Below are 7,372 nucleotides of genomic sequence, written 5' to 3'. Positions count from 1 at the left end.
GTACAATTTTATGTGCTTTCTTCTGCTGTGCCTATCAAGGAGGACATGCACTCAAATGATACAGCTACAAGGTGACGGCACCTGCTTTAGCCTTAGTCCTGAGTGACTATATGGTGCAAAGTCCTTCACTGACCCATAATGAACATGTAGCATGAATGAGAAATAAACTATTGTGTGTTTAACCATTGAGATTTTTGCAGCTGTTTATTATTGCAGCACAGTCTGGCCTATCCTGACTAATACCATAGGCTGGAATGCTCTTACACATTGATTGAGGAAGTATCAGGAATATAATGAGATTCTTGAGGGAAAAAGAAAAGAAACAAACAAACCTTGGTTGATACTATAAACTATTATCCCATTACAATTTTATAAGGCAAGGATGTTATTCAAAATATTGAACAACCTGTATAGCATGAGTCCAACTAATCAGAACAGTCACAAAAACAAATCAGAAGAGATATCACCCAGTAGAGTATGCAGGGATGTGTCAGCTGAAGATCCTTGGCATGTTGTCAGAGCAATATGAGCATTAAATATCTTGAATATGGAATAAGTGAATGAGCAATAAGGCTGATTATAAGCTGAGTTCATGGCCTCTGCATCTAAAATTTACCTAAAACAAAGAAGGTGGACCCCAGAGTCTGGAAGGTTAAATGGATGCATTTCTCTGGCTGTTCCTTCTGCTCCGACCTGAAAAAAAAAATAAAGCAACTGGATTTCAGCATCTGTATCTGCTTATCTATTTTATGGCCAAATCATTTCTTATCTGTTAACATTTAGCCTGCTCAAAAATGTGGCCATTTATATGTCAACATATTTATTGATATGTTTTCAAGTGTACTTCTAATTGTTCAGAATGTCAAATTCTTTCTGGGAAGCTCAAATAATTGACATATTCCTGCCACTATGGATAATCAATAGTCTAGTGATGCCCTACGTAACAAACTGAGAGACCGAGAAGACCTCCTGAACCATCAGAGAAAGATTCAAGAATGTTCTGGGTGGTTCTAAGGTTAAGTACACACTGCTGTGGGCTTATTTGGACATGGGCCATTGTTATATGATTGGAATATTTGTCCCCTCCAAAACTCATGTTGAAGTTTGAATACAAATGTTTCAGGAATGAGAGGTGATTGGATCATGAGGGTTCTGCCCCAGTGAATGGATAAATCCATCATGGATTAATTGATTAAAGCGTTAATGGATTAATGAATTATCATGGGAGTAGAATGGATGGCTTTATAAGAAGAGGAAGAGAGCCTGGGCTAGTACACAAACGCACTCAGCCCCCTTACCATATGATGCCCTGCCTACCTCAGGATGCTTCAGAGTCCCCACCAGTAAGAAGGCCATCACCAGATGCAGGCCCTCGACCTTGGACTTCTCAGCCTCTGTAAGTGTAAGAAATAAATTTTTTTTCTTTATAAATTACCCAGTTTCAGGTATTCTCTTATAAGCAACAGAAAACAGACTAATATAGTGATTACTAATGCCATTTTAGTAATTTTCATCTAGCCAGAAGAAACAATTCACAAAGAATCTCATATCTCAACCATTGAAAGAAATGGAAGTTTTCCATAGTGTGGCCAGTGAAAGCTTACATATTACAAGAGACTATGAACCTGGAAATAACTGAGTGGCTGAAATTATGTGCAAAAATTCTGTCTTTGTACTTACATGCTTGGCATATTACACATGCATTTCTAGCTTTATACATGCCCCAAGAATATTTTTAGGAGATGAATAAACCCCAACTTGCAAAGACAATTTCCTTGCAAAGAAACGACTTTGTCTGACTAATCCAAATGGCAAAATAAAAACAGGAGACAGAAAGATGAGTCTTTAAATCTTAAAAACACTTGAATTGTAGTTAAAAGAAAATCAAAGCCTCAGATGGTAGAGTGTTGATGCATTTAGATGAAAATTAAAATGAAGAATGAAGAAAGCACTAAGTAATCCTCTTCTGGTTGAGTCAAAGGATTTGCTTCCTGAAATTCAAGTGATGATAGAAGGAGGGAGTACATGGTCTAGTGTCTGAGCTTGGGGAGGAGTGTGGCAGGAACATTGTCCTGACAGCAAGGTTGGAAGGGGAAAAGAAAGCTTGCTTGGCAAGCTTGGTCAAAGCTTGTTTGTTGGGAAATCAATGTAGGCAGGGAAGGAGAAATTTCTGAAATGGAGATTCCTTAACTTGGAGGAACAACAGCTGCCTCCAAAGATCCAACTGTCCTTTCATTTATTTTAGAAGAGATAAAGAATGACATATATTAAAAACTAAAGAGACTTAGGGTTGAATGAGAAGATCTGCAGTCAGAAAATGCAGATACCAGAATTTTGTAGCTACTTGCGATTTATTTTATAGAAAGCTTTTAAATATTGGGAGCGACTTATCTTTTTTTTCCAACATGGAGAAGATTAAATGGAGAGGATGGAACTGGAATTTTTTTGCAACTTCTATTTCTCTATTTCAAAGCTGCTAACAAGTCTGTCATAAACACCAGCTGGGCTGCAGCTGGAACAAATTCGGTCTATGGGTCATTCTCATGAGTACTTGAGCAAGCAACCTTGCCATATGACTTTTCATAAGCATAAAATCTGGAATTGTAAAAGAAACTGAAATCAACATTTATGGAGTGGGTCTAAAGGGCAGGCCCTGCAGACCTGAAGTGTAGGTCACATGTTGCTGCAAAGATTCCTTCCTCTCTACTCCTGGCAACTGTCCCCACTCCTACTCCCATGCCCTATCCTTGCTCTTTTCTCCTGGTCTCTCAAGGTCTCATCCTTCTCTCACTATCTGCCACAGATGTCCAAAGGGACTGAGAAAACTCCACTATTATGAAGAATGAGAGAAGGGAGATCGAGGAATAACTAGCCATCTGCCAATCACATCATGCTCTTGTTAAGTGTCTTGGCATCAGAGAAGATACTTCATTCTAATCACTTTTGCATTCCCAGAACCTATTCTAGTGCTTGGCACATAGTAGGTGCTTAGTAAATGCCTGCCAAATAAATTACTATCATGTAAGAGAATTGCAGAGCACAGATTTTTAGTGTAAACTTTGTGAGGATAAAAATAAAATGCCTTTTAAATAAGTAAAGCATTGAAGATACTCATTATTTGTATCCTAATCTAGTACTCAAAATGCAGATGACTTCTTATTTCTTTAAAAGAGGGGAAAGCTTTACATTAAAATAACAGACAAGAGGCAGAAAATGAAAAGACTAATAGGCCTAAAGTTAGGCATAATCCCTCCTTCTTGAGTTTTAATTTCAGTCTCCTCACTTACCCAAGAAGGCATCTGTCATCCCTGAAGCCTTAGAAGGAAGTTTATCCTTCCTTAGAACCAGAAAATAATGGGTACAATTGTCTGCTGGTCCCAGGGAAAGGGTGGCACTAATAGGGGAAAGGAGAGAGGGGTGATAAGGTTAATCTTAGACTAGTAATTTTCAGGAACATGGCATCAAAGAAAACACCATTGGTTTCCTAACAAAGAGCTTAAGTCACCTTTAAAGCAATAGTGCAACACCAACATGGAATTCAGTCTCCTCCCAGGAGGTTTTGTAGCTTCCACTAAAAGCAGGTCTTGGAAAGGCTCCCTCCAGAGTTCTGCCAAGCTCTCTCCCTCTGGCTCTTGTGGTGTGCTTTCCTTTGCTCCTCACAGAGCCCCTGGTCCAATGGGAAGCACAGAAAATTACAATCCAGAGTGATGGACAGACGACACCCTGGAGTGTGGCCAAGGCATCCAGGGCTCACAGGGATGTTGGTGTGCAGAGTGGCTGGGAGGCTTCACGGAGCAGAGCTTCAGGAGAGATTTAGAGGGCAAGCGAGAGTTATCCAGCCAGGTAATGAGGAAAGGAGGAGACCCAGACCTGAACAAAGACAAAAAGCAGGAGAGAGTGTGGCATACCCAGGGAACTCCAGATGGCTCAGTGAGATCTGTGAGGAAGGTGCCACGTGGGGCAAGGGCTAGGCTCACCATGCCAAGGAGTTTGGATCTCATCTGTTAGTGATAGGCAGCCACTGATGGGCTTTAAGAGGAATAACATCATTGGGTTGTGTCAAGAAAACCTTCTGGCAGTCATATGAGGCATAGAAAAGAGAAGATTGGGGACTAGAAAACTAGTGAAATTGTTCAAGGGACACAAAGGAACATCTGGCCAGGGCAGGAGCAGGTAGGATCAGAGTTGGGAGGACAGATCTGGGAGCTTAGAGGAAACCTGGCAGGCTTTAGACAATGATGGTCTCCAAGGGAGTGAGGGAAGCAAAGGAGGCAAGGGTAGCTTTCAGGGCTTCTAATAGGAGCCGTCTGAAGCTTGATGGTGCCATTACACATTAGAGGAGCAGAACTAGGAACACAGATACTTCAGAAGTGACAAGCCTGGTTTTGTTAGATCAAGTTTGAAGTATCTGTGGGACATCCAGGTAGAGGTGTCCAGTCGGCAGTGGGTACTGAGGTCTGTAGCACAGGAGAGACCAGGCTGGTGAGGGACACCTGACACCTCTCTGAGTTCAGGTTCTCAGGAGTAAGGCCCCAAGTTGAGGATTCATGTACAAGTGGTTTATCACAGAAGTCCTCCTGGAGGAGACCAGTGAAGGAGTGAGGAGCACGGAAGGGAAATGGAGGGAGCTCAGTGTATTGCTTTCCAAGAGCTGCCATGACAAAGTAGCACAAATTGGATGGCTTACACAACAGAATCATATTGTTGAAAGTCCAAGACGAAGGTGTCAGCAGGGTTGGTTCCTTCTGAGGGCTGTGAAAGAGAATTTGCACCCTGTCCCTCTCCTGGCTGCTGGTGGCTGCTGGCAGACTTCAGTATTCCCCAGCTGGCAGACGCATCACTCCAATCTCTGTCTTCGTCTTCACACAGTGTCCTCTCTGTGTATGTGTCTGTGTCCAAATGTCTTCTTTTGATAAAGACTCTAGCCCTATTGGATTAGAGACCCATCTACTCCAGTATGACCTAATCTTAATTTAAGTAATTATGTTTGCAACAACCCTATTTCCAAATGAGTTCACATTCTAAGGTAGGGGAGGTTAGGACTTCAACATGGAAATTTGGGTTAGATACAATGCACCCCATAACATGAAGCAAGGTGAGATCTAAGCAACAGGCTTGCAAGGGAAAGCCTCAGCCTTGCTCCCTTGGGAAACGGTTGGTAAGAAATGCCTCAGAGTCACCCCGATCTGAGCTGGGCTTTCATGCTCCTGGGCTGACAGTCAGCAGTTAATGGTCTCAGGGCTGTGGAGGGAGAAATGGAAACTGCTAGTCGCCTCTAGAACTGTGTGTATCTTTGTGTGGTTAAAAACACAGTAAAAGACTTTTTAGGGCTGGGCACGGTGGCTGATGCCTGTAATCTCAGCACTTTGGGAGGCCAAGGCAGGCGGATCACCTGAGGTCAGGAGTTTGAGACCAGCCTGACCAACACAGAGAAACCCCGTCTCTACTAAAAATACAAAATTAGCTGGGCATGGTGGCGCGTGCCTGTAATCCCAACTACTCAAGAGGCTGAGTGAGGCAGGAGAATCACTTGAACCCGGGAGGCAGAGGTTGCAGTGAGCAACCATTGCACTCCAGCCTGGGCAACAAGAGCAAAACACTGTCTCAAAGAAAAAAAAAAAAGCACTAACATTGTCCACTACAGTGGTCATTAAGATTGAAGGGTTAATTTGCCATGGGAATGGCTGAAAGCCAAGACCCATATTCCAGAGGCAGGAAGAACAAGAGGAACTTATGAAAGAGAAAGGAGGTGGGCAGAGGACCCAAGAATTCAGGTAATGAAGATATTAAACCAATTGCACTAGTTTTGTAGTAACTTTGGATCCCAACGCAAAAATCAAGACAGCTGACCAACCAGATATAGAGGGAGACAAAGGGACACTTTTGAAATGAAGATTGAAAAATCTGGGCCATGTCGTTGTTATACCTGGGTTTAATGTGTGCTGGAAACCTGGCTGATGGAGCCTCAGGACAAAGATGAAGAAGATGAAGCCTCCTATTTCCATCTGTTGATCTCATTCCATGATGGTCAGCCATGTTGGAACATTCACATTTCCCAGCGTCTGGATTCTGGCTCCTGGGGAGTTGAATAGTAAACAGCACTGAGCACTCTGGTGGTGACCGTAACCAGAGTCATCTGAAAAAAATCATAAAGTAAAACCACAAAGCTCTGATTTGAAAAACATCATCTAAGACAAGAAATCTATTTGATGTCTGAACATACTCATCATCTCTGCAGGCCTGGCCAGCTGACTTTCAATCAAACTACAATGTCTAACAAAATGTTTCTCTGTTTTTAAGAAAAACAACAACAATAAAAAAATCTCTTCAGAGACAGAACTATCCAGGAGATCGAAGTTGTGAGAACAAACATTATTTTCACATATTTCTTTTAAAAGGAGACATACTTCTCAGGATGGTTCCCTAAATAAATAATTATCCAAAGGGCACCTTCTTCACCCTAGCCTTCTTTTTTTTTTTTTTTTTTTTTTGAGACAGAGTCTCACTCTGTTGCCCAGGCTGGGGTGCAATGGCACGATCTTGGCTCACTGCAACCTCCACCTCCTGGGTTCAAGCAATTCTCCTGCCTCAGCCTTCTGAGTAGCTGGGATTACAGGTGCCCATCACCACGCCCAGCTAATTTTTTTTGTACTTTTAGGTGAGACAGGGTTTCACCATGTTGGCCAGGCTGGTTTTGAACTCCTGACCTGGTGATCTGCCAGCCTTGGCCTCCCCAAAGTGCTAGGATTACAAGCGTGAGCTACTGTGCCGAGCCCACCCTAGCCTTCTGAATCTGAGACTCAGAGGGGTCCCAAGGAAAATCAGGTAGCTGCTACTTCAAGAAAGGGATGCTGGACTGGCAGGAGTGACAGATGTCCAGACACAGGATTTATGAGTGTCAGCTGATCATGACCAAGCATAGACCTCCCCGTGGAGACAAACTGAAAGGCCATGTGGATCTAGAAGAGCAAGCAGCCCCACAAACATCTCAAACAGTGACACCATTTACAAAGGGCTGCCTTCTTGGCTTTCATACCTAGTCAGAAAGACAAAGAACTGCAATACTGCTGGCAGTTACTATTTAAGGATTTACTTGTCAAGTTGCTAAGGAAGTTGCAGAAACAGATGGACAATACCACTTAGGAGATGAAATCTTCAGAGTTCCTGGGGGTTATGGAGCCCCATTTCCATCCCTCCCTCACGCCATCTGGGCTTTGATGTGGGCTGTGACAAAAATACCACCACTTGACTGCAGAACTGCAGGATGTAAAATATGGCAATTTCACGGAGCTACATTGATAACATTCCTCAGTTGGTGTCTTAGCTGCCATATCTGTCTGACAACCTTGCCTTTCAATTCTTTCTGTGATAC

General features: G+C 42.8%; 1 long non-coding RNA gene across 1 annotated transcript; it reads right to left on the bottom strand.

Moving 5' to 3' along the window:
* Window positions 1–256: 256 nt before the first annotated feature.
* LOC134730943 (uncharacterized) lies at window positions 257–7,372 on the bottom strand. Its single transcript, XR_010112876.1, has 7 exons — window positions 7,137–7,372; window positions 5,927–6,076; window positions 4,688–4,927; window positions 3,506–3,667; window positions 3,288–3,394; window positions 1,318–1,394; window positions 257–693 (listed from the first exon to the last, which is right to left on the bottom strand). It is a non-coding gene; the product is annotated as an uncharacterized LOC134730943 (long non-coding RNA).

Source organism: Pan paniscus, chromosome 7 (assembly GCF_029289425.2).
Source record: "Pan paniscus chromosome 7, NHGRI_mPanPan1-v2.0_pri, whole genome shotgun sequence".
NCBI lineage: Eukaryota > Metazoa > Chordata > Mammalia > Primates > Hominidae > Pan > Pan paniscus.
This window is presented reverse-complemented; position numbering and strand designations above follow the sequence as displayed.